A 26,844-nucleotide genomic window follows, 5' to 3' on the forward strand; every position below is an offset into this window, starting at 1 on the left:
GCTTTGTCCAAAGACTTTCCACTCCAAATCAGTTCAAAAAGGAGAGGCCAAAACAGGAGCTGGCAGCACCGCTGGTGTGAACAAGGAGCACAGCAAGATCTAAACCCCACATTCAATAAAGTTATTTTTCACTGGTTTATTTCCCTTTACAGCCTAGGATCAATCTGGGTTTGTTTCCACCACAAACAGTGGCTGTGATTGTTTGTGAGGGGAGCACGACGCGGGGACCCAGCGTGCGAAGCTGCCAGCTCCGAGCTAATGGCACAAAGGCACTGCCTCGCTGCAGCAATTCCTGTAATTCAAGCCTGGCAAACAATTCCCAGCCTGGAAATGGGACAGCATCCAATCGTTATCTGCTTTCTCGTAAAGAAGGAATTGAAAGCATCCACCCTATTGACTCTACCTGACTATTTGCTGGGCTGGAGGTACCACCACCAGGCACGACAGCAGCCACCGCTGGTGGGTCCTGCAGTTCTGCCTGTAGATGGTTCTTTCATCCAGCAAACAGTGTGTTGGAGCTAAAGGAGTGATCATGAGTGAAGAAAGCCCCTGGCTGCTTCACAACAACTGAACAAGGTGGGGCTGTTCAGAAGGTGAAGTGTTCCTGGGCTTCCGACCAAGGCAACTGACTTTATGGTTGGACTCAATGATATTAAAGGGATTCCCAAACCTGAATCGTAGAATCCCAGCCTGGTTTGGGTTGGAAGGGACCTTAAAGCTCCTCCACTTCCAACCCCTGCCACGGGCAGGGACCCCTTCCACTGGAGCAGCTTGCTCCAAGCCCCTGTGTCCAACCTGGCCTTGAACACTGCCAGGGATGGGGCAGCCACAGCTTCTCTGGGCACCCTGTGCCAGCACCCTCACTTATACCCATACGGTTCCATAGGCCAATATTTGACTATCAAACCATCACCGGTGAACGCCTCTTGCATACAGTTGTGCATCCACAGGCTTCCCAAGACATGGCTCTGGGGGTCAGCGCCCACCTCTGCATGATTGGGATGGTTATTTTCCCCACCTGTATCACTTCAATTCATAAAGGATATCTCTTTCCAAACATCTTTGCCCTATCTCTTTGCATCCAGGCCAGGTTGGATGGGGCTTGGAGCAAGCTGCTCTAGTGGAAGGTGTCGCAGGGGGTTGGAATTGGATGAGCTTTAAGCTCCCTTCCAACACGAACCATTCCATGATTCCATGATTTTCCAGCACTCCTAAGAAACCATGAGGCTTGCATTTTGGCAGCAACCTGGAGAACATTGCTGGGTGCCCATCCAGGGGAGCAGAGCCAGAAGGTAACTGACAAGACACAAGGGAATGATCCCTACGTGCACATGCGATACAGCGAGGGAAGGAAAGCAGCCAAGGGAAACGGTCTGGTTACACGCAGCGTGTTTTCCTTACGGATTTGGTTTCCCCTCCTCCTTCAGGATGTGTCATTGGGGTTTGGCAGGTTGAACCCCTCTGGTTTATCTCTGGGTGTATTGGTGCTGCTGGTTCTTATCAGGTGTGTCAGGGTGAGAGAAAGTGCTCAAACAAAACCCTTTCACCTGAGCTTGTGTTCATGCGTTCAGCCAGGGTTTGGTGTCTGCATAGGGTGGAACAGCGCCACAGGTGATGCAGATACAGGAAAACCTGTTGTTTGGGGGGTTTTAATGAATTATTGGGAGGGATGAAATCCTGGGGTGGTTCAGAACAGATGAATGGAGGTTAGAAACAGTGGTGGGGATGTAAGGAAGTACCAAAATTAAGGTGACTGCATATTAGGATCGCAGAAGCATTTATGCTGTGTCCAGCTGTGGGGCAGCAGCACAAGAGGGACGTGGAGCTGCTGGAGCGAGGCCAGAGGAGGCCATGGAGATGCTGCGAGGGCTGGAGCAGCTCTGCTCTGGAGCCAGGCTGAGAGAGCTGGGCTGGGGCAGCCTGGACAAGAGAAGGCTCCTGAAGGGGAGACCTGAGAGCAGCTCCAGTGCCTAAAGGGGCTGCAGGAAAGCTGGAGAGGGGCTTGGGACAAGGGCCTGTAGGGACAGGCCAAGGGGAATGGCTTGAACCTGCCCGAGGGGAGACTGAGATGAGCTCTTAGGCAGAAGCTCTTCCCTGTGAGGGTGCTGAGGCGCTGGCCCAGGGTGCCCAGAGAAGCTGTGGCTGCCCCATCCCTGGCAGTGTTCAAGGCCAGGTTGGACACAGGGGCTTGGAGCAAGCTGCTCCAGTGGAAGGGGTCCCTGCCCGTGGCAGGGGTTGGAGCTGGAGGAGCTTTGAGGTCCCTTTCCACCCAACCCACGCTGTGATTCAATGAAGCAGATACATAAACAAGCTGTGACCCTACTCAATGACAACTCGGGAGGGCACATCAGCCTTTCAGAGCTCTGTGCCAGGCCTGCCAGAGCTGCTGAACACATCATACACAGGGCGATGTGCAGCCCAGTCGCTGAGGTCTCATTTCTCACCCAGCAAAACATCTAGAACCCTTTTAGTCCTATTCCTCTTTGACTTCCATAGTGAATAAACAGATTTATGAAGGGAGGAGGAAACCCCATTCATAGGATTCAGTTGTCCTCTGCACAGTCTGGGTTTGTTAGGAGCAGCTTGGAAGGGGAATGGAGATACAGAACCCTAGAATCCCAAGTTGGAAGGGACCTCAGGGATTATCAGGTCCAACCTTTCTAGGCACAGCATGACCCAGACTGGATGTCCCAGCGCCCTGTCCAGCTCAATTTTAACAGTGTCCAAGACTGGGGAGTCACCACTTCCAAAGGGGAGATTATCCCAGTGGCTGCTTGTTCTCATTGGGAAACATTTCCCTCCTGTGTCCAGTCGGAATCTCCCCAGCAGTAACTTGTGCCCAGCACCCTTTATCTTTTCCATGGGACCCCTTGCCAAGAGGGAGTCTCCATCTGCTTTGTAGCCACCCTTTAAACACTGGACCACGGTGACAAGGTCTCCCTGAGCCTTCTCTTCTCCAAGCTGAACAGCCCCAGCTCTCTCAGCCTTTCCTCACACAGCTTCCCAATCCTTGGATCCTCTCTGTGGCCCATTGTGGAGCGTTTCACCTCCAAGCTTTACTGCCAGGCTCTGATTTCGGGTTCACCATCCAAGTTTGTGAATAAATCCAAACAATTTTATATAGAATTTATATACAATTTATATAGAACCATCAACATTTATTTTCTTATATTCATTTATAACCGGCTTGAAACAACCCCCCCCATGTATGATAGGGGTTGCCCCTGCAGCAACACCAGCAAGGCAAGGGACGGACCCTTTGCTTTCACTTGTTATGGACTGCTCAGCTCGTTGCACCAATGGGTAACGTGGGCTCTGTTATTGCTTTTAGGCTGGATGGAATTCGGTGTTTTGACACAAACAGCCCCCAAACACCACTGAAGTCCATGGGGATCAGGAGAACTATGGCACCAATCTTCACATCCATCAGGTTTGATGCATTAAGCATCTCGTAAAGGGTGTTATTACATTACAAAGGGTCTATGGGGCAAACTTCTGGAGATGCAGCCCAGGAGGAACCCCCTTCCTGGTCCGCATCACCTCAATGCCCCCAAACAGTCCAAGATCCAGGACCTGGTTTGCTTTCTGCAAGAGTCTGCGATGTTCCTGTGGGAGGGATGCAGTGGATGCAGCACAAAACCTGCGGGACTCATCATGCCGGTGGCAGGATCCCTGTGACACTGCTCGAGGAGTCCCACCATGGGAACTTCGCAACCTTTGGACATGTAGGAGATGGAAAACGGAGCCAAAAGTCATAGAGGGGACCTCTTCATGGATGGGAACCTTTGAACTGTGGAGCCAGATGTTGTGTGCAGCTGTGGGGCTTTGCTTTAAGCCATCACAGTGACACCCCGGAGTCTTGAGGCTGCTGAACACAAGAGGGCTCAGTTCTCCTCCGGGGTTTCTGCTTTGTTTCATGAGTGGAGACCCTGCTCCAGCAGTAAGATAAGTCATTTGGTTCTCTGGAATTCCTCTCTATACCGCTGTAATCTTTGTTTAAAGTACAAAACGATGCTTTAAAGGGTTGGGTTTGGGGGGTTTTATGGAAAACTACACATTTTCAGTTCCAATTTGCTCACCCAAGTGGAAGCAAACCTCCAACCAAGACTGCCTCCCCCCACAGACACCACGTTCCTATCTTAGTGCCATGATTTATCTGCTGTGATTCATTAGCTAAGCTTTAAAGAAGCACATAAAGGGAAGGTGCAGAGTACTGAGACCCCCCCCCCAACATCCTCAGCATTAGTACTGCAAACCCTGCACCGCAGTGCAGATTTGGAAGTCTCTAAGCTATGAGGAGGGTGATAGGATTGACATCAGGTCCTGGACCACATACAGCTTCCAGCAGGCAGCACAGCTCTCAGCATCGCATCACTGGGCAGGGATGCCCTGTGGTCATCACCAGAAGGAGCCTACTCCCCATGGAATGCCAAGCTGGAGGCTCCTGCCCCATCGGCCAGATAAACCATGCAGAAAAGGCACGAGGGAAGCACGAGGGTGATGGATTAAAAAGCGGATTTGCATAGAAGAGGTTTCTCTCGCAGGGCTAATGGGGTTTATTTCACCCTAGACCATAGAACCATAACCTGGTTTAGGTTGGAAGGGAGCTTAAAGCTCATCCAGTCCCAACCCCCTGCCACGGGCAGGGACCCCTTCCACTGGAGCAGCTTGCTCCAAGCGCCTGTGTCCAACCTGGCCTTGAACACTGCCAGGGATGGGGCAGCCACAGCTTCTCTGGGCACCCTGTGCCAGTGTCCCCACCACAGATCATGCTCTTTGCTGCATGAGGCACTAAGGAAGTGAAACCCATTTCTGCAGCTCATATGATGGTCAGGCACTCAGTGCCTGAGCTCATGTTCCAGCCCTGGCGGCACAGGGGCAGGAGCAGGAGCTTGGCTTTGCCTCTAAGCCTGAGTGTAGCTAAGGTAATCTCACCACAGTGTCTTATGGAGACCACTGAGCAGTGAAACTTATCCTGGCTGCTGCAGGGCCCAGCATCAGAAGACTTCGTGTATTGATGGGTCCAACCGACAAGGAGCATCACCTGCAACAGGCACTAATAAGGGAGGCTACAAAGAGACATCTAAACCGAACTGTTGAGATACACAGCTGCTGCCCCCAAAATCATGGACTCTGCACAGGTCTAAAGAAAACCAAAGAAATTCATCTACCACCTTCAAGGCCAAGGGGAATGGCTTTAACCTGCCAGAGGGGAGACTGAGCTGAGCTCTTAGGCAGAAGCTCTTCCCTGTGAGGGTGCTGAGGCGCTGGCCCAGGGTGCCCAGAGAAGCTGTGGCTGCCCCATCCCTGGCAGTGTTCAAGGCCAGGTTGGACACAGGGGCTTGGAGCAAGCTGCTCCAGTGGAAGGGGTCCCTGCCCATGGCAGGGGTTGGAGCTGGAGGAGCTTTAAGGCCCCTTCCAACACAAACCACTCTGGGATCCCATGATTCTATGATACCTGGACTTACTCCTCCAGGCGCGTTGTGCAATAGGGAGCGTGATTCCACATGTGTGCTCTAAAAGCAGGAGAAAATTTTGGGTGTTGTGCTGGAAAATCAAAGCCCTCTTTGGGGGAACCTGCGGCCTGACGATCCAGTCGGACAAGCTCAGCATTCCCTGCAATTTAAATGTACTCTTCCAGAATGCTCATCGTGCCAGCCTCCAGACCTATCGTTTAACTCTTTAGGGGCAGGTTTCCAAGCCACCAGCACTCTCCTGTTTAAATGCTGCAGCCTTAGAGGAGCAGAACAGCTCCCAACGTGTGCTCCTCACCTCCTTACTCCTCTAGAAAGCCTTTATGGTTGCAGTGGGATTTGGGAGGATCCAGGATATTTCTGCACACCTCAGGAAGGTCTTTTCCTGCCCACCTGCCTTCTTGGAGCTTCCTGCTGCTGAGTGTAAATGGGGATCTCCCTCTGAGCTCACTTTTTACCCTTATTCAGCCCCGACGTCTCTCTGCATCTTTGAGGTCGTTGTCTGATACCTGTTAATGTCTTGGCACTTGAATTCTCCTTTCTTGTCCTCAGGTGTTGCTGGCACTGATGTGCTCCAAAGCACAGCAGCTTTCTAACAGCTCCTCACAGGGAAGAGCTTCTGCCTAAGAGCTCAGCTCAGTCTCCCCTCTGGCAGGTTCAAGCCATTCCCCTTGGCCTGTCCCTACAGGCCCTTGTCCCAAGCCTCTCTCCAGCTTTCCTGCAGCCCCTTTAGGCACTGGAGCTGCTCTCAGGTCTCCCCTTCAGGAGCCTTCTCTTCTCCAGGCTGCCCCAGCCCAGCTCTCTCAGCCTGTCACTTGTATCAGATCTCATCTAGAAAGCGTTTATGGGATGGCAGCAACTCCCACACTGAGATTGTTTTCTTAAGGCAAACAACTGCTCTGGCACAGAGCAGAGCTTTGGGGTGCTTGAACCCATCCTGCCCTTCCCCACCTCTGCCTGAACCATCCCCTCTGACAGGGCACTGTTCTAGTGCTGTACCTATTGCCACACCTCTGACAGGCTAAAATGACTCTGCAGAAAGAGCAGCACCTGGTACATCCATGCACCAACAGTGAGCTGCGCAGGCACGGCTCCAGCGCTGACACAGGGATGATTCTGCAGCTTGAACCCACGCGCTCATAGAAAGGCATCAGTGATTGACAGGAGCCACTTCAATAGACTCAGTGAAAGGCAAGAGAACAAGGCTGCTGCTTCCCTCCCAGCAGCAGAAAGCGGCTCACACCAACCAGAAGCTGCTTTTGTGTTACATCCCATTAAAAACCCACTGTTGTTTGCTCCGGGACTGAGAACGCCTGTGCAGGCAGCGGGGCTAAAACCCAACTGCATCTTGGCTACAAAATAGGCTTAATGGGGTATGAATCCCATGAATCCCATGTGAAGGGACTTTCAAAAGTAAAATAAAGGTAAGAACATTTCAACCCACAGCAAATCCCAGACACAAAAGCTTCCTCTTGATGCTGTCAGAGGGCAACAGAGCATTAAGCATCTATAAACACAGTAAGTGACATTAAGGGACATTAATGTCCCCCTTCCCTGTGAGGGTGCTGAGGCGCTGGCCCAGGGTGCCCAGAGAAGCTGTGGCTGCCCCATCCCTGGCAGTGTTCAAGGCCAGGTTGGACACAGGGGCTTGGAGCAAGCTGCTCTAGTGGAAGGTGTCCCTGCCCGTGACAGGGGTTGGAACTGGATGAGCTTTAAGGTCCCTTCCAGCCCAAACCATTCCATGATTCAGGAATGCTGCACAGGGCACATCCTCACCACCCTGTTACGTTCCCAGGCCTCAGTGGAGCATTCCATGGGGAAAGGCCCCGCTGCTCCCAGCCCTGCAGTTACCAGTAGCAACTGTGCCTAATCCAGCCCTGAGACAAAACCTCTGCGGCTCATTGATACCCACATCACGTGCTGAGCAGAGTCTGTGCATGGCCACAGTGACTGCAGGGGTTTCATTCAGTGTAACCTTGGCTTTAGAACACACTTGTGGTTGAAATAAGCACCTTTAAATCAGTGTGCACAAAGATGCAGCTAGAATGGATGAGGTGGGGGTCAGCTTCAGTGTAAAAGATGCACTAAAGCTTCTCCCTCCACTTATCCGTGAGGCAAACCACATTTATTTCAGTGCTTGATTTCCACAGTTCTGGAGGAATTGGTGCTCCAGGGCTGATAATCCTGATTTGGGGAAAGAATTATAAGAAATAAAGGTGATCTGAAGGTCCTTTCCAACCCTAACTACTCTATGATTCTATGATGCTGATAAGAAAAGGATGGAATCAGTTGCTCTCCCCCATACTCAGGTCCCAGCACTGAAAAGGTGCCTCACTGACAAAACAATGCTGGTATCACATCACCCATTGGGTGTATGGACAGCAATGAATGGATAGACTGGAAGCAGAAAATGAACCCAATATATTTTCTACTGAAGCTAACGAAAAGGAGAGTCCCAGACCCTGGGCTGAGGATCTGGGATGAGATTTTACCCAAATGCTACTTTTTGGTGGCTTCTTCATCAAAATTTTAACTTTAATTGGGCTGATTCTAAGTTGAGAAAGCCAAGAACTAAGTGAAAGCAGCGAGGTTTCACCCCCTGCTTTTGATCTATCAATACAACGGAGGTGGGATGGACCCAGGTGCACATGGGATGACAAGGAAAAGCTTGGATGTGGCAGCTGCACAAAGCTACATAGATTTGTGCCTGTGTCTCCCTGGGCACACAAAGCTGCTGGCACCAGGCGAGAAAGGGACCTGAGCATCTCCAAGGAGGTCAGGCAGAAGAGAGGCAGGCTTTCCGCAGGACCACATGGCAGGAGGACACAGGAGGGACATGGAGCTGTTGGAGTGAGGCCAGAGGAGGCCATGGAGATGCTGCGAGGGCTGGAGCAGCTCTGCTCTGGAGCCAGGCTGAGAGAGCTGGGCTGGGGCAGCCTGGACAAGAGAAGGCTCCTGAAGGGGAGACCTGAGAGCAGCTCCAGTGCCTAAAGGGGCTGCAGGAAAGCTGGAGAGGGGCTTGGGACAAGGGCCTGTAGGGCCAGGCCAAGGGGAATGGCTTGAACCTGCCAGAGGGGAGACTGAGCTGAGCTCTTAGGCAGAAGCTCTTCCCTGTGAGGGTGCTGAGGCGCTGGCCCAGGGTGCCCAGAGAAGCTGTGGCTGCCCCATCCCTGGCAGTGTTCAAGGCTAGGTTGGACACAGGGGCTTGGAGCAAGCTGCTCCAGTGGAAGGGGTCCCTGCCCGTGGCAGGGGTTGGAGCTGGAGGAGCTTTAAGGTCCAACCCAAACCATTCTACGACTGAAGAGCCATCCCAGCACCATGATGCTGAAAACATCCAAGGTACCAACGTAAAGTCCCCCCTTTCCTGATATTCCCTTCATGTTACACCCTTGTGCATGCACACAGCCTCCCCCCTGGCCAGCCTGGGGAGATGTTATTCTTCTTGCATTAAAAAAGAGAAGGAAAGGGTAAAAAACCCCCCTCGATTATTTATGCCACTCTTTGAACAACACCAGCTATTGTCAGGGAGCGTTTTACAGCTCTGAACGTCACATTGAGAGTCTGGTCATGCCAGGAGGAAAGCCACATCCCAGCAGAAACCGCTTTATTCAAGGCACCCGGAGTCCAGCTCTGAGTAAAAGCTGAAAGGAAGGCGGTGGGTGTGACAGCCACAGCTTGTACAGCGATAGGAAAAGAGGCAGGGAATGGTGCTTGATCTGAGGTGTAAAGGTAGGAAAACCCCAAGTTGCATCGTGCAGAGCCAGGGGGTTTAGGGACAGAAAGCTTTGCTCCATATGCTCCGGAGGAATTGCCTGCAGGAGCAGAGCTGGAGCCATTCCCAGTGGGAAGCAGGGTGAGAGCAAGGAGGGAGCTTTGCTGTCGAGAAACCCAGGCTGGCTCAGCAGACAAGAAACCCGCTTCCTGCCTGATTGCAACTGTGTGAAGGGAAACAGGGCTCTGTGCAAACAAAGCCCAGCTCCATCCAGGCAGCAGCGAGAGCCTTGGGAGCACCCAAACCCCATCTAAACCCCTCAGTTAAATAAGACAAAAAGGTTAAAATAAAGCTGGAAGCCCTTTTCCACGGTCACCAAACCAAACCGGACGGGTCACAGTCTTCCTCCGTCACACCCCAAATGCCACGTTTCAGGTTACTTCACCCCATGTACCTGCAAGGATTGTCTCTGAAGGGTGTTATTCCCGTGGGCTCTGGTGACACTGAGCTCTCAGAGCTTGCAAATGAACTGCCAAGAAAGCAAGTGTCATTTCCTTCCCCATCCCACCCCTCCATGTGCTGACGAGGAAGTTATAACCCCAGTGAAGTAGTAAAGAGCACCCAGTGCAAAGGGAATGCAGCTCCCAATAGGAGAGCCCAGGTCCCTGCAGTGCTCTGACCTCCAGGATCCATCCTTGCCTCCGACCCAGGAAGCAGCTTTTCACCGCTGGGTACCAAAGCTCCTCCCAGTTTGGGCTTCTCCACCTCTTCTCCCTGCAGAACTGGTTTAAGCACTGAGGTTTGGGTGGTTTCATTAACCAATATGTGGGTATTTGCCCTGTATCCAGCAGTGTTGCTCCAACCACCGCTGCACACCTCATGGATCTGTTCACCATGAGCAAATATCCCCGCAGTAATCCCACATTTCTGGCTTCAGTGTCCTGATAACTCCCCCATGGCTGCTCCCTCCAAGCCCAGAATTCCAGCTTACTCCCCTCTGCCAGGGAACCTCGGGATGCTGAGAGCTGCACTGTTTTATCTCTCCCTTAATCTCAATTCACCCTGGAAATACCTATTGGAAGCTTTCCTGCTATAGGTGCCCCGACTCCACAGCTCCTGCCCACACACCTTCCCCTAACATCCATAGCAAAGGCAAAGGAAAGCTCTTTCTAATGTAAATACAATCCTATAGCCTCAGCACTCCTGTTCCTGTTACCCTTGATATCCCAATGATTTTTTCCAGCAATCACACCATGCTGCTGCATCAATCTCTTGATTTATGCAAAACCTGATCCCTTTTCCACCCATTTTACGGATTACTTGTAGCCTGATGCTCAACCGTATCCCAACCGGAAACCCATGGTGCCAAAAGACCTCCAAGCACATCAATCCTTCGTTAAACACTGCAAAAAAGCCTTTAGACGTCAGAGGATGAGAAGGGCATCAGGAGTAGAGACAGCTTCAATAGATATAATGTGACCACCTTGAACAGAGTGAGGTGCATGCAAGCATCACCTCCACAACTTTCTTCTTTGAAGATACAGCCTTTTATCCCCTATTTTAAAGAGCAGCAGCAGGGAAAGGGACTTTCCTGAGGCTGCCACAACCCATCATGCTGTACCTATGAGGTACAACTGCTTCCCAAGCCATGGGATGGAGAGAGGAAGCTTTCAACACCTGCTCTCTGCAGCACAGGGAGCATGTGGAGTGTGCTCAAGGAAGGGCAGAGTGGTACAAAGGACCTGCACCCCAGGTACCTTTGTAATCCCCTTCACACTGAGCATCTCCTTTGATGTAGTGGGTTCACTCACTGTCTAACAGTGTGTGGTGGAAGGGAGCCTGGGCTGGGATCATTGATTCAGGTCACTCCTCAAAGCCAAGAATTGCAGTGCTATGCTGATGTTGAAATGATGGCGGTTTTGGAGATGTCATTTGTCTACCCCTACAAAAATCGGCTTAGAATCATAGAATAGTCAGGGTTGGAAAGGACCTTAAGATCATCCAGTTCCAACCCCCCTGCCATGGGCAGGGACACCTCCCACTAAACCATGGCACCCAAGGCCTCATCCAACCTGGCCTTGAACACTGCCAGGGATGGAGCATTCACAACCTCCCTGGGCAACCCATTCCAGTGCCTCACCACCCTCACAGTAAAGAATTTCTTCCTTAGATCCAATCTAAACTTCCCCTGTTTCAGTTTGAACCCGTTACCCCTTGTCCTATCACTACAGTCCCTGATGAAGAGTCCATCCCCAGCATCCTTGTAGGCCCCCTTCAGATACTGGAAGGCTGCTCTGAGGTCTCCACGCAGCCTTCTCTTCTCCAGGCTGAGCAGCCCCAGTGTTCTCAGCCTCTCTCCATACAGGAGGTGCTCCAGCCCCTGCTCATCCTCATGGCCTCCTCTGGACTTGCTCCAACAGCTCCATGTCCTCCTTATGCTGAGGACACAGCTATAATATTATAATATTCCATGTACAGAATTGACTTGGGTGAATGCTGCACTAACCAGTCCCATGGAAGGCAGAAAACCTTCCTTCTTACCCTTCCCTGGGCTCACAGCACTGCTGCCCATCACTTGTCCTGCCGAGCTCCTCCATCCCAGCTCTCTCCACAAGCCTTCCGAAAGGATTTCATTGCAACAACCAGCACGGCAAAGAACAAGAATGACTTCAAAATCCAAATAAAGCTCTTTTTCCTCCCCCCTTTTTTCTTTGGCCATGTCACTGTGAATAACAAACATATCTGTGGTTGACAGAGGAGGCAATAAATTAAAGCTAAAGTCACCAATGACACCAAAAAAAGATCCTTAACTCATTCAATCCCCAACCCCAGCATGGCTGCGGCCCCGGGGGATGCTTCTCACTCTTGTGGAGGGCTTGGAGGCCTCAACTGAGGAAGTCCAACACCAAAAGTGCTCTCTGAAGCTGGGTTTTGCTTTGCTTCTAAAATTAAGCCAAGCCTCTTGGTGCTTCCTGAGCCTCTGCTGTGGTGGCCGCAAATGGGCTTCAGCAAAGAAGCTTTTTATTGTGAGCTGAGCGCTGAAGCTGGATCCTGGGCAATGTGGTTGAGTGTGTGTGTTTCCTCTGTAGCCACCCAGAGATGGCTGTGTTATTCCAGATTCTAGACAAAGAAACTGGCACTTAATGTCTTTGCAACCTGAAACTGGTGCAAAAAGATGGATTTCAACACATCTGGAAGCTGAGGATCACCAGCATTTGAACTTCCCTACGATAAAGGCAGCCCTATGAGATCCACCAGCAGCAGTAGGACCTGATCCTGGAGGCTGCAGGAGTTCTCCTCCCCTTGCGCTACCCCCACCAGACAATGCAGAATCAAAACCAAGCCAATCTCCCCTTGGTGTGCTCCTCAACCAAAACTCAGAATACATGGGGTGCCCATCTACATAACACTGGTGAGTCCTCAGCACCCCCACAGGGAAGAGCTTCTGCCTAAGAGCTCATCTCAGTCTCCCCTCGGGCAGGTTCAAGCCATTCCCCTTGGCCTGGCCCTACAGGCCCTTGTCCCAAGCCCCTCTCCAGCTTTCCTGCAGCCCCTTCAGGCACTGGAGCTGCTCTCAGGTCTCCCCTTCAGGAGCCTTCTCTTCTCCAGGCTGCCCCAGCCCAGCTCTCTCAGCCTGGCTCCAGAGCAGAGCTGCTCCAGCCCTCGCAGCATCTCCATGGCCTCCTCTGGCCTCGCTCCAGCAGCTCCACGTCCCTCTTGTGCTGCTGCCCCAGAGCTGGATCAGGACTGCAGGGGAGGTCTCCCCAGAGCGCAGCAGAGGGGCAGGATCCCCTCCCTGAGCTGCTGCTCACGCTCTGGGGGTGCACCCAGCACACGGGGGGGTTCTGCAATCACAGTCATTGGGTCAGAACAAGTACACAGCAATGGCTCCTCTCCCTCAGCTGAAGCTGGGCTGCATGAAGCCTACAGATGCAGACACTGCCCAAGCACCAGGTTTGGTTTCAGAGCAAGTCCATCCATTAAGACCCTTACGACTTTCCAATGTGCTATTGGGAGGAGGAAACACCAGAGATGAGAAGTGGATGATGTTTAAGGTCCCCTCCAACCTAAACCATACCGTGAATGAACCATACAGGGTGATCTCAGCTGATTCAGCCTGTGCTGCAGCCATCTCCTTACCCGCAGATGTGATAGCAGCACAATAGCATGAATGATTTCTGTTGCTCGCTCCCTGCTGAAGGACAGCATTCAGGCTCTAAATTAAGAACACGGACAGCATTAACATTACCATTAACCTCAGCCCCTCCCTAATTGCACTGCAGCAAAGCAGACGTAACAATCACAAAGATAACATTGTGTGTCATAAATATCACACACAGGAATACAGCACTCGCTGCATTGGTTTCCTGACCCGGGAATGCTGCTATAATTGTAGTGCGTTGTGTTCATGGAGGATTTCGATGTGCAAGTTGGTTGCCAACATCTCTTGTTTGCTGTAATTTCCCATCAGGGTCTTAAAACACTTTGGGTTCCCAATCCACAGGGTGTCAACGCGCTGCTCCGAGTGCGGCACAGCAGGAATTGCACTATCTTGGTGGGAACATATGAAGAGGATCCCCAGGATAGAAAAGCTCCATGTGGAGAATCCACTAATTAGAGCGCAATTTGCATGTTTGGGGATTTTTCGATGTGCATTTCACAGCTAAGGGCATCTAAATTAAAACTCTCTTTGCTTTTGGAGGCCCTCCATCCAAGTAAAGAGCAGAAGAGCATATAACAGACTGGTTTGTGTTGGAAGGAACCTTAAAGCTCCTCCAGCTCCAACCCCTGCCACAGGCAGGGACACCTTCCACTGGAGCAGCTTGCTCCAAGCCCCTGTGTCCAACCTGGCCTTGAACACTGCCAGGGATGGGGCAGCCACAGCTTCTCTGGGCACCCTGGGCCAGCGCCTCAGCACCCTCACAGGGAAGAGCTTCTGCCTAAGAGCTCATCTCAGTCTCCCCTCTGGCAGGTTCAAGCCATTCCCCTTGGCCTGGCCCTACAGGCCCTTGTCCCAAGCCCCTCTCCAGCTTTCCTGCAGCCCCTTTAGGCACTGGAGCTGCTCTCAGGTCTCCCCTTCAGGAGCCTTCTCTTGTCCAGGCTGCCCCAGCCCAGCTCTCTCAGCCTGGCTCCAGAGCAGAGCTGCTCCAGCCCTTGCAGCATCTCCATGGCCTCCTCTGGCCTCACTCCAACAGCTCCACATCCCTCTTGTGTTGGGGGACACCAATCCCTCCTCCTTCCTTACCAAAGCCCTTTTACACATCATATAGAGGATGTCATTTTGGGGCTGTTTCCCTGAAACCATCAAGTTGAACTTTCCCTCCTGCCACTGGCAGTTGATGCCGGTTCTTTGCCAAGGACCCTGCAAGGCTCATCCCAAGAGGAATACCAGCCTCCCAGGGAGGTTTGAAGGGCGAAGCTCAACACCAGCCACTCTCTAACAGCACCAAAGGATAACTCACCCCCTCATTAGGATGCTGAGCTACATTAGTTCTGCTGCTTAGGGAGCAAAAGCCTTAAAGTGGGGCTGAATCTTCAATTTCACACTTTGCAATGTGATGCGTTAGATACTGCAGGCATTTACACAGCGTTTTAGATGGGCGAGGAGCTGCTGGTACCTCTGCTAATGCCTGTGAAAAGGGCAGCACGTGCCCCTGAGAGAACAGACGTGAAATCACCCAGAAGTACAACAGGGTTAATGCAGCACACAGGGTGAAACAAGCGCCCTGTACCACACGTGAGGCTTTGACAGCACCATGAGCTCAACAGAGGTGTCGTCATCACCCTACAAATCAAGTAAGGGTGATCTAAGAAGTGAATTTACACTGCAGAGCTTCCATTGAGCCTGGAAAGTGTTATGAGCTCTCTGCTCTATCGCCCTGCTGCTCAGTTTTCACACAACTTCCAAGATTTGAAGGCTCTGAAGCTGCTCAAATGTGGCTGAAATTGCTCCGTGGTTCAAAAGATGGGATGGAGGGGTGATAAATGCAGCTGAGCTGAGAGAGGGGAGACTGAGATGAGCTCTTAGGCAGAAGCTCTTCCCTGTGAGGATGCTGAGGCGCTGGCCCAGGGTGCCCAGAGAAGCTGTGGCTGCCCCATCCCTGGCAGTGTTCAAGGCCAGGTTGGACACAGGGGCTTGGAGCAAGCTGCTCCAGTGGAAGGGGTCCCTGCCCGTGGCAGGGGTTGGAGCTGGATGAGCTTTAAGGCCCCTTCCAACCCAAACCATGCCGTGATTCCATGATTCTTCTGAAGGCCCTTTGGAAAAGCCCATTAAGTTCAAAGCCAGGATAGCAACCCCATTGCACCAAACACAGAACACAGGTCAGGTTTTGGTGAGGATGAAACAAAGGGGAAAGTACGTGGGTGAAAGAACAACGCAATCCGGTCACATCTCAAAATGCCTTTTTTGTTGCTTTTCCATCTAAACCCAAAACTTACACTCAAGCCAAACTTGTGCAGTTTAAAGAGCAAGGGTGGGCTTCTCCACGAAGGGATCCATGCAGCCAAGCGACATAAAGACCTTGCAATAGAAGATAACTGGTTTGGTGGTGACATGTGTCCCATCCGCAGCCCAAAAGCTGTCATTGGCCAATGGCAGTAATAGGTGACAGTCACAAGGGAGACACTAACAACCGCAGCACCCAAACCTTCCCAACCTCAGCCCCAAATTGCCCTGGGAGGCCTCAGAAATCCCACAAGATTCCAAGCAATCTCCAATTGCCCTGGAAGCACAATTAACTTCAGCTGTCTTTTGATTTTATCTCCGTTTTCTCAGGTTCTGGGCTATTTGGGATAGCATTCCGTGTCCCTACATGCGGGTATGCACCCCAGTGCCTGCAGGTACTTGCCTGGAGGTACCCATTTCCCAGCATATCTGCTTTTCTCCTTGGAAAACAAACCTTAGGGAAGAAGCCCAACCTTTGGGGAATTTCCTTTGGGAAATTCTTCTTATCCTTTACAGGCACTGAGAAAGAGGTTTCTGGTCCCACTGCATCTTGCTGATATGGATGAGCTAAACCAAGGGAGCATTCAAGCTCAGCTTGGCTCTGCTAAGCTCAGCTCTCCGCTTCCCAAGTGTTCTCTAATTGCTCTCACAGTGATTTCAACCCAAGATGCTGACCTGGGCCTTGCAATAAGGAAAAGACTTTCCTTCCTTCTTCACCTAAATTCCAAAGCTTCCTGATAAACAGAAGGACAGGATTCAGAGAAAGCAATGGGAAACCTGTACTGCATCCCTGGCAGTGCTCGAGGCCAGGTTGGACACAGGGGCTTGGAGCAAGCTGCTCTAGTGGAAGGTGTCCCTGCTCGTGGCAGGGGTTGGAGCTGCATGAGCTTTAAGGTCCCTTCCAACTCAAACCAGGCTGGGAGTGTGTGATTTTGGCAGATACCTGAACACATTTATCAGTCTCTTGCTTCTCCAAAAAGACTTTTCTCAAACAAGCGAAAACAGAGTCTGGCCTATTAACATTGATGGTGTGCATCACAGGGAAACGTCTTCATTTCTTTTCTATCTCTGACTTTAGTCTCACTGGACTTATAGAATCATAGAATCACAGAATAGTTAGGGTTGGAAAGGACCTTTAAGATCATCCAGTTCCAACCCCCCTGCCATGGGCAGGGACACCTCACACTAAACCAGGTTACCCAAGGCCTCATCCAACCTGGCCTTGAACACTGCCAAGGATGGAGCATTCACAACCTCCCTGGGCAACCCATTCCAGTGCCTCACCACCCTCACAGTAAAGAATTTCTTCCTTAGATCCAATCTAAACTTCCCCTGTTTCAGTTTGAACCCGTTACCCCTTGTCCTGTAATCCTTTTCAGCTATGGAGAAAGCATGCCCCGAAGATGAAGGGCAGCTGGCCACTTCTCAGTACATTGCTGGGCTTAATTCAGGTGCTGATCCCAATAGGAGTCTCTCCCAAATCAAGAGGAGAGCCAAGCAGACTAAAACATACACACAGGAAAACATAACACGAAATCCATTCAATACACACACCAAGAGACCTGCAACTCATCCCTAAGGATCACACCAAGCCCATGGGAAGCATTTAGTCAGCCATAAGAGTTACGCCTGACTTCAGTTTGGCACAAGAGCCATCACACCACGTCTGCAAAGAGTTCAAAGATGGATTATATGAAGCCATAAACCAGTGCAGTTGGTGAAGCACCTGGTGTCAGCAGGACCCTACGGGCAGGCTTTAGGGAAGTATCAAAGCACGCATGGAAACTCCATCTCCAGACAGGGGGAATCTGTGAAAGCCACAGCAGAAAGAAATGCTTGAAGAGACCTTGTTCATGAGCATCACCAGGATTCACAGGCACATCGCAACGTGCTGCTCCCAGCAACACCATCCCTGCATCAAACCTGTTCCAGTTGGAAGGTGCCCTCTGAAATAGGGAACAAGCAGTGTTTCAGTATGGATTTTGTCTATTCCTTAGAGCATTCCTTAAACTTCTTCTCATGGGAAGAGCTTTGACCAGGGCAACTGTCTACAAACTCCTGCTGGATGTTGGGTTTTAATGTTGTAAGTAACCTTCCTTCTTACTCCATAACCTTCCTTCTTACTCCATAACCTTCCTTCTTACTCCACAACCTTCCTTATTACTCCACGACCTTCCCTCTTACTCCACGACCTTCCTTCTTACTCCACAACCTTCCTTCTTACTCCATGATTTCCTTCTTACTCCATAACCTTCCTTCTTACTCCATAACCTTCCTTCTTACTCCATAACCTTCCTTCTTACTCCATGACCTTCCTTCTTACTCCACAACCTTCCTTCTTACTCCATAACCTTCCTTCTTACTCCATGACCTTCCTTCTTACTCCATAACCTTCCTTCTTACTCCATGATTTCCTTCTTACTCCATAACCTTCCTTCTTACTCCACAACCTTCCTTCTTACTCCATGATTTCCTTCTTACTCCATAACCTTCCTTCTTACTCCACAACCTTCCTTCTTACTCCATGATTTCCTTCTTACTCCATAACCTTCCTTCTTACTCCACAACCTTCCTTCTTACTCCATAACCTTCCTTCTTACTCCATGACCTTCCTTCTTACTCCACAACCTTCCTTCTTACTCCATAACCTTCCTTCTTACTCCACGACCTTCCTTCTTACTCCATGATTTCCTTCTTACTCCATAACCTTCCTTCTTACTCCATAACCTTCCTTCTTACTCCACGACCTTCCCTCTTACTCCACGACCTTCCTTCTTACTCCACGACCTTCCTTCTTACTCCATGATTTCCTTCTTACTGCATAACCTTCCTTCTTACTCCACAACCTTCCTTCTTACTCCATAACCTTCCTTCTTACTCCATAACCTTCCTTCTTACTCCATAACCTTCCTTCTTACTCCACAACCTTCCTTATTACTCCACGACCTTCCCTCTTACTCCACAACCTTCCTTCTTACTCCACAACCTTCCTTCTTACTCCATAACCTTCCTTCTTACTCCATGACCTTCCTTCTTACTCCATAACCTTCCTTCCTACTCCATGATTTCCTTCTTACTCCATAACCTTCCTTCTTACTCCACAACCTTCCTTCTTACTCCATAACCTTCCTTCTTACTCCATGATTTCCTTCTTACTCCATAACCTTCCTTCTTACTCCATAACCTTCCTTCTTACTCCACGACCTTCCCTCTTACTCCACGACCTTCCTTCTTACTCCACGACCTTCCTTCTTACTCCATGATTTCCTTCTTACTGCATAACCTTCCTTCTTACTCCATAACCTTCCTTCTTACTCCATAACCTTCCTTCTTACTCCATAACCTTCCTTCTTACTCCACGACCTTCCCTCTTACTCCACGACCTTCCTTCTTACTCCACGACCTTCCTTCTTACTCCATGATTTCCTTCTTACTCCATAACCTTCCTTCTTACTCCATAACCTTCCTTCTTACTCCATAACCTTCCTTCTTACTCCATAACCTTCCTTCTTACTCCATAACCTTCCTTCTTACTCCATGACTTTCCTTCTTACTCCACGACCTTCCTTCTTACTCCACAACCTTCCTTCTTACTCCACGACCTTCCTTCTTACTCCACGACCTTCCTTCTTACTCCATAACCTTCCTTCTTACTCCATGATTTCCTTCTTACTCCATAACCTTCCTTCTTACTCCACAACCTTCCTTCTTACTCCATGACTTTCCTTCTCACTCCACGACCTTCCTTCTTACTCCACGACCTTCCTTCTTACTCCACGACCTTCCTTCTTACTCCATGATTTCCTTCTTACTCCACAACCTTCCTTCTTACTCCACGACCTTCCTTCTTACTCCACAACCTTCCTTCTTACTCCACGACCTTCCTTCTTACTCCATAACCTTCCCTCTTACTCCACGACCTTCCTTCTTACTCCATAACCTTCCTTCTCACTCCATGACCTTCCTTTCTTCAAAAACACTCTGGGTTTCTCCTTTCTCCCTTCTCAATAAACCACTCATGCCAGAATTATGTGCCTATCTGTGCCAAGGTAAGAGCAGAGGTCAGTGTATTTCAGTCTAACACGGGTTTGTGTAACCAAGATAAAAAAGCCATAAAGAAAAGCCTTCTTCAAACCAGCACAAACATTGATACCCAACTCTGCCTAGCTCAGAGCACAGACTGGAGTTCCAAAATTAAAGGAAACAAAGAGAAAATACTGGATTCATGCAAGTTTGCACCAAAACAAAGACAACCCCAGCCTAAGAAGGCCATGCTCATGAAGACCAACCAGAGGAACGATGGAGCATGGGTTTCTCATTGTACATATATAGTAAGACTAAGAGAAGTGAATCCATCCACCAGCACCTCCAAAGGCTGCTCTTCTCCTGCACAGCTTAGGCAGGACCAGCTTCACACCCCAAACAAGCTCATTGAAGTTTCTACTGTACCTTAGCAGGGACCTTCATTCAACTCTTCACCTCCCCGACGTGACGGTCAAAGCTTTATCCGATCCAAATCAAAGCAGGACACCAAGGGGGAGGACACAATCAATCCTTAGTAAGGCTGATGATTATTCTCGATGTGCCCTGTGAGAGAGGAACACCCAGTTAATGGCAGTCCCAAGACAAAGTAGTCATTTCACATCATCAGCTGTATTAAGCAAACAGGCTTTTTACTGCCCCAACTGCTTGAGGTTTGCGATGGATGCCTGGGATTGTCTCATGTAACTGAGATTGTCCCAGCCACAAATGTGGTCTCTGTATGAAATAAGCTTATCAGAGTATTACAAGCACAGCTGCAGGTACAACAGCTTGCAGAAGGCATGGAGGTGGTCAAGAAGACCGAAGACCATAGCTTGGGCCATTTAGGGACTAACCCAAGGCTACTCAGTCTGCTGATACAGCAAGAGCCTAATGAGCAACAAAACTTAAACTGGGCTGTTTTGCAGAGAGGACAAAGAGGAACATAAGTCACTTGGCCTGAAGCTGGAAAGAACAGAGAATCATGGAATGGTTTGGGTTGGAAGGGACCTTCAAGTTCATCCAGCTCCAACCCACTGCCACGGGCAGGGCCACCTTCCACTAGAGCAGGCAGCAGCGAGTCCTCTTTATTCAAGATTAATTTGTTGTTCTAATTCCTTCCTGTTGAAGCAACTTCATTTTGCATGGAATAATTAGGACCAATTTGGACCTGGGATGGTAAAGGAGAGTTCTCTTCAGAAGAGTAGAGAGGAGCAGAACCTCGGCTGCGTGAGTCAGGCTGTGCTGGGGCACCCCTCCTCTACAGCAAAGCTAGAAGCTGTACATGACACCAACCGTGGTTGGTAGGAGGGAGCAGGAGAGCACAGAATCCCAGAGTGGTTTGAGTTGGAAGGGACCTCAAAGCTCTTCCAGTTCCAACAGAAAGTAACTGAGAAACTCAATATATATATGTGAATAATTGAGAAAACAACCAGGTCCCATCAAGCCGGTTGCCAAGGGAATAATTCACTTGTCTCTCCCCCAGCTTAATGAAATAGATATTGTTTTCCTCTCCTCCTTACTAACATACCCACAGCTCGAGCAGAGCCACCCATCTGCTTCTGTAGATGGTCTGATACATGCCTAATTCCAGCTTGGAGCCATTTCCATGAGCAGAGGGTAGCTTTGAAGGCACCTTCCCCTGTGTCAGGCCTCCAGAAGGGTTTGTGTGCTTGAAAGGTTTGTCTCCTCTTTCCACTGATGCTGCCTGTCCTGCTCCTGCCCCTGCCCACACCCTGCCTCCTCTAGAGAAGAGAAATAAGGCTGGGTTTAAGGCAGGGGCTTAGATATGGATGTGATGGCACAGGGTGCCCAGAGAAGCTGTGGCTGCCCCATCCCTGGCAGTGTTCAAGGCCAGGTTGGACACAGGGGCTTGGAGCAAGCTGCTCTAGGGGAAGGGGTCCCTGCCTGTGGCAGGGGTTGGAGCTGGAGGAGCTTTAAGGTCCATCGATGATTCCATGATTTCATAAATGGGACAATCAGTGTACCTCTCTGAAGGTGGTGTAGAAAGTAAATGCACTCTGCAGCCACAAGGAAGAAGCAGCATCTCCTCCCTGCATACCCACTCCATCGCTTTGCATTCCCTACCAAATAATCCATGCTTCCTCACGGCAATGAGGATTCCTGATCCGGCTTTGTAGCCGAACAAGCTCTCTCTAATTATCCCTCATCCTGACACCACCTAAATGTTGGAACAGGAATACGTCAGGGACTCAAAATGAGAGAGTGTGAAAACAACCCCGTCTCCTTCCTCCATTCACACCGCGGGTCCCAAGCGCATGAGGACATGCTCCTACTGGAGCCATTCCCACGCATCCTTCCCACACAGTGATTTGTAAGGAATCATTCCAAATGAGAGCATAGCAGGAGTAACTCCGGGACTGCGAGGAGCAGCGGTGTGATTAGAAGGACTGCTCATGTCTAGAGAGTTGTATTAGAAGCAATTTCCATGCAAGCAGAACAAATATCCCCCCACTTTTCCAGGAAAAAGCCAAACTCCACAGTGATTTACACGCTCTGCAATCCCATTGACTTCAGAGGGATTGCCTGTGGTGTGCAGCGCCAGGCTGCAGCCTCCCAGCAATGAGTAAATCCCTTCATATTCCTCCTTTCACGATGATCCCATCAGGTGCAGCAGCCAAGACCCCACCAGCCAAAGCTCAGCCCTGCGGTGATGCAGCCCCTCTCCCCATCAAAGCTTGGGAAAGGGGTGGAAGGGAAATAAAGGTCCGAGGATGGGAATGCCGATGAGGGAAAACTGAGGCAGGAACCCTCCTTCAACCTCATCACATCCAGATCCAAGAGCCACTCTGATCCCAGGGCATGAAGCATTTTAGGTAGCACAGGGACACATTAACTTCTAATTCCTAATCTTTTCTCCTTGTTGTTTAAATGCTCCCACTTCCTAAGATTCCAGACTTTCCTCGGGATAAGGAGGAGCTCCACTCATGTGCCCCTTCTCTCCAAGGCATCTGGGCTCTTCATGAAGGACATGACCTGCTTTTCCATTTACAATCCCAAAGCAAAAGGCAGCTGCTGACCCCACTCTTCACTTGACTCACAGCTGTAGTTACAGGGCTACCAACACGCTGGGGTAGAGGCTAATAAATGTTTAATGGCCCAGTAAACATCAAGGGCTTTATCTACAACCCAGTGCAAAGCCTGATCAAATAGAATAATCCTTTGAAGGGTGTCTGCTGCTTCCCTGGCCTCCAGCGGGATGGGAGCAGAGGGAACTGCTCTATATGCAGGCAGGAAAGGGAAATAGCCATAGGGAAAGAGGGGATAGCTATAGGGACATGGATGTTTTCCCTGCTTCCATATCTTCTACAGCCTCATACCTCCAATATATTTGAAATGAGTCACTTTGACACATTAAAGCTAAGCAGTTATGGTTTTATTCTGTTACACATCACTGTAACAAGCTTCCCTAAAGACCTGATGCTAAATCTCAGTCCAGTGATGGTTTGATAAACTTGCATGAACATGGGATAAAGCACACCAGAAAAAGCCATGAGACTACAGGAAACCTGGAGAGGGGCTTGGGACAAGGGCCTGTAGGGACAGGCCAAGGGGAATGGCTTGAACCTGCCAGAGGGGAGACTGAGATGAGCTCTGAGGCAGAAGCTCTTCCCTGGGAGGGTGCTGAGGCGCTGGCACAGGGTGCCCAGAGAAGCTGTGGCTGCCCCATCCCTGGCAGTGTTCAAGGCCAGGTTGGACACAGGGGCTTGGAGCAAGCTGCTCCAGTGGAAGGGGTCCCTGCCCATGGCAGGGGTTGGAGCTGGAGGAGCTTTAAGGTCCCTTCCAACCCAAACCAGTCTATGAAAATCACATCCTGGCATTGCTGAGGTCCCCTGCTATATCCAAGGCCACCTGACTCCACCACCACCTCTGAGCTCAGGCAATGGGAGCACCCTGCTTCCCATTAAACCTGGTCAGACTGGAGGTTCCTCTCACTCTGCTCCATGCAGAAGCCCCAGGATCAGGGCAGGATTATGAAAACAGAGGCTCGAAGCCAAAATGAAGGCACCTGGAGGCTGGGCTGTCCGGAGCTCACCCCTGCTCCATGCAGCAGCCCCATCCCTCCCTCCATGGGACATTTCCACCCAGCATGGCCAGGAGACTCCTGCAGAGGATGCTTTAAACCCCATGGAGCTGCCCAACCCCATCGGATGGAGCAGTGAGAGCTCAATATAAACCCACCTGAGTGAAGCGCAGCGCTGCTGCCTGCTGCGGTGAGCCCAGACCTGGTGAGAGCAAAGATCTACGCCCAAAACACTTCCTGCCTCTGCATGAGCTTTGTTTGCTTTGGGGTTTGTGGTAGATGGGAGCACAGGGTGCAGTTTGTGGCAGATAGGTTATTGCTGCTAATGCAGAGATGCTCTTCTTCCCCCTCCTCTTTGACAGATAAAGCACTACAAACGCCATTCAAACAGGCAGCATTCCCAGATGGCATCAAGAATTAGAATGGCTTATTTGTGGCTTTGAATAAGGAAAAATAGATAAAGGAAGAAATGCATCTGAATTAGGGCTCCCTCGCCTTCCTTTTGCAGCTCATGCTTCAAATAGCAGCAGGGAAAGAGCATTTTGCAGAGCTCTGGAAAGCCACACATGGAAAGAAAGAAGCCATTTAGCCAAGGAGGAGAAGGAGAAGAACAATGAGAGTCCTGGAAGTCCACTCCAAGGAGACATCTGGGAAGGTGAAAGGAGGAAGCAAGTGAGAGAAAACACTTTCATAGGGACAGAAATGACTCCACAGCAGCAAGAGAAGCATTATTAAACTATTGTATATGTATACAGCACACACCAAACGAGTGTGATCACACACAGTGCTGAATGCACTCACAGCCCTACCTCAGCTCAGCGCATCCCTGTGGCTCCTGAGGATGCAGGGGTGTATCCTGTTACAGAATCAGAGTGGTTGATGTTGGAAGGGAGCTCTGGGGATCGTCTGGTCCAGCCCCTGTTCAGACAGGGCCACCCAGAGCCTGGCTCCATCCTCTATGCACCCCCACCTCAGCCATCTACGGACATGGATGAGACTCCCCGGAGCAGTCCCACTCTCTCAGCCTTTCCTTATAGCAGGGATGCTGCAGCCCCTGCATCATCTCTGTGCCCTTCACTGGGCTCTCTCCAGTCTGTCCATGTCTCTCTGGTGCTGGGGATCCCAGAACTGGACACAGCGCTCCAGGAAGGATCCCCTTCCTCAACCTGCTGGCAACGCTCTGTCCAATGCAGCCCAGGACACCACTGCCCCCCTTTGCCACAAGCACACGTTGCTGGCTCATGGTCAACGCGGTGTTCATCAGGACCCCCATGTCCTTCCCTGCCAAGCTGGGTGTCACCACGCTGTGGGCCCCATCAGTCAGGCAGTTTTCAACCCTCCTCACTCTGCTCACCCAGTCCATCCATCAACAGCTTCTCTATGAGGATCTTCTAGGTCTTATGGGTCAGGGTCTAAGGCCCTACTGAAGTGCAGGTAGACAATATCTGCCATTCTCTCATCTACCAGGCCAGTCGCTTCGTCATGGAAGTTCCTCAAGTTGGTCAAGCAGGATTTCTCTTTGGAGAGTGTTGGACATGGTTTCCAGGCTGATCTGTTCCATCTCCTACCTGTACTTAACAGTTCTGGCTCAGAAAACCTGGAGAATCTCACATTTATCTGCTCGGTGTTCTTGAGGGAAACTGCTTGATTATTGCAGTGATAGAGACTGCAGGGAAACTGGGCACTGGTGAGGCTGCACCTCGAATCCTGTGCTCAGCTCTGGGCCCCTCACTACAAGAGAGACATTGAGGGGCTGGAGCAGGGCCAGAGAAGGGCACTGGAGCTGGTGCAGGGCCTGGAGCCCAAGTGTGATGGGGAAGGGCTGAGGGACCTGGGGGGTTCAGTGTGGAGAAGAGAAGGCTCAGGGGGGACCTGATCGCTCCCTACAAGTGCCTGAGAGGGGGATGGAGCCAGGAGGGGCTGGGCTCTGCTCCCAAGGAACAAGGGATGGGACAAGAGGAACCGGCCTCAAGCTGCACCAGGGCAGGTTTAGATGGAGCTGAGGAACAATTCCTGCCCCAGAGGGTGCTCAGGCATTGGAACAGGCTGCCCAGGGCAGGGCTGCAGGCACCGTCCCTGCAAGTGTTCACAGCCCGTGGAGACGAGGCCTCAGTGCCATGGGTTAGTGGTGGCCTTGGCAGTGCTGGGAACGGTTGGACTGGATGAGCTTAAAGGTGTTTTCCAACCTAGATGACCCTATGGTTCTATGAAACAGCATATGCAGGACAGAAAAACACTCATAGGTCACTATGAAATCTGGTATCACACAGGGAAGCTCATCACCAGAGAGCTGAGTTTAGACGAAGAAGTGAAAGAGGCACAGACAGCATCATTTGTATGGATGACAGACATAGACTCCAGCACTGGAGCCTAAACTTAGTGCAAGAAAATGCCGTTTACTTCCAGCACAAATGGATGACAAATGGACAGAGAAGCCAGTGGCAACATTAACTCCTGGAGCCCAGTGTGTGCCAGCAGATCAGATCAAACCCTTCCTGCTCCTTCCATCCACTGCACCCAGACCAGGCACCCGATGGCCTCTTTGATTGCTTCCATCACCACAATAATGATGCTCAGTTTTAGCATCTTCCTTTTGGCAGAGACTCTCTTGAAAGCCCAATGAAGAACAAGTAAATGCAAGAATTGAGGAGAAAAGGTGCCAACAAGGCTTGATGTCTGCCCCTCTTCCCTTCAGGGGGATGGAAGGTTAAGTGCTCAGCATCAGGCTCCTCAGAAAGCCTATAAAGGGAGACACCCTCAGAGGAGATCCAAAACGCCTTTTTCTTACTAGAAACCATCTAGAACTTGCCACAAGAATGGGTAAATCCTGTGGAACCAGTGACATGGAGCCATGGATCCAGCTCCCACTTGGGCTCAGCTTCAAACCCACTTCGCAGTTACCAAGGGGAGCAGCCTTAGTCTTCTCTGTCCTTCCCTGGTGATGCTCTGACATTAAACAGCCAAATACACAAGTCACTACCCCAGGAAGGGCACAGAGTAGGGATAGACGGACTTGTTTAGGAGGAAACTTCAGGCCATGATGCTCTTTCTCAGGACTTTGCATGTGGTTTATGTTAGATACTCACTGGATTGAGAAATCCATGAGCACTCACAATGCACACGCTGCTGAGAAGGGGGACCAGGACAC

At 50.7% G+C, this 26,844-nt stretch overlaps 1 protein-coding gene across 3 annotated transcripts in view; it reads right to left on the bottom strand.

Moving 5' to 3' along the window:
* The window catches only part of PTPRA (protein tyrosine phosphatase receptor type A), a 113,398-nt gene that overhangs the window by 66,716 nt on the left and 19,838 nt on the right, over positions 1-26,844 (bottom strand). For 2 of the 3 annotated variants that reach the window (XM_080626550.1, XM_080626549.1), the window contains exon 2: positions 20,081-20,218. The gene's annotated coding sequence lies outside the window, so the exon portion shown is untranslated. Of the gene's footprint in view, positions 1-20,080; positions 20,219-26,844 lie in introns of those variants that run through there. The other variant, XM_080626551.1, reaches the window with a different exon arrangement.

This window comes from Psittacula echo (genome assembly GCF_963264785.1).
Source record: "Psittacula echo genome assembly, chromosome: 1".
NCBI classification, from domain to species: domain Eukaryota; kingdom Metazoa; phylum Chordata; class Aves; order Psittaciformes; family Psittacidae; genus Psittacula; species Psittacula echo.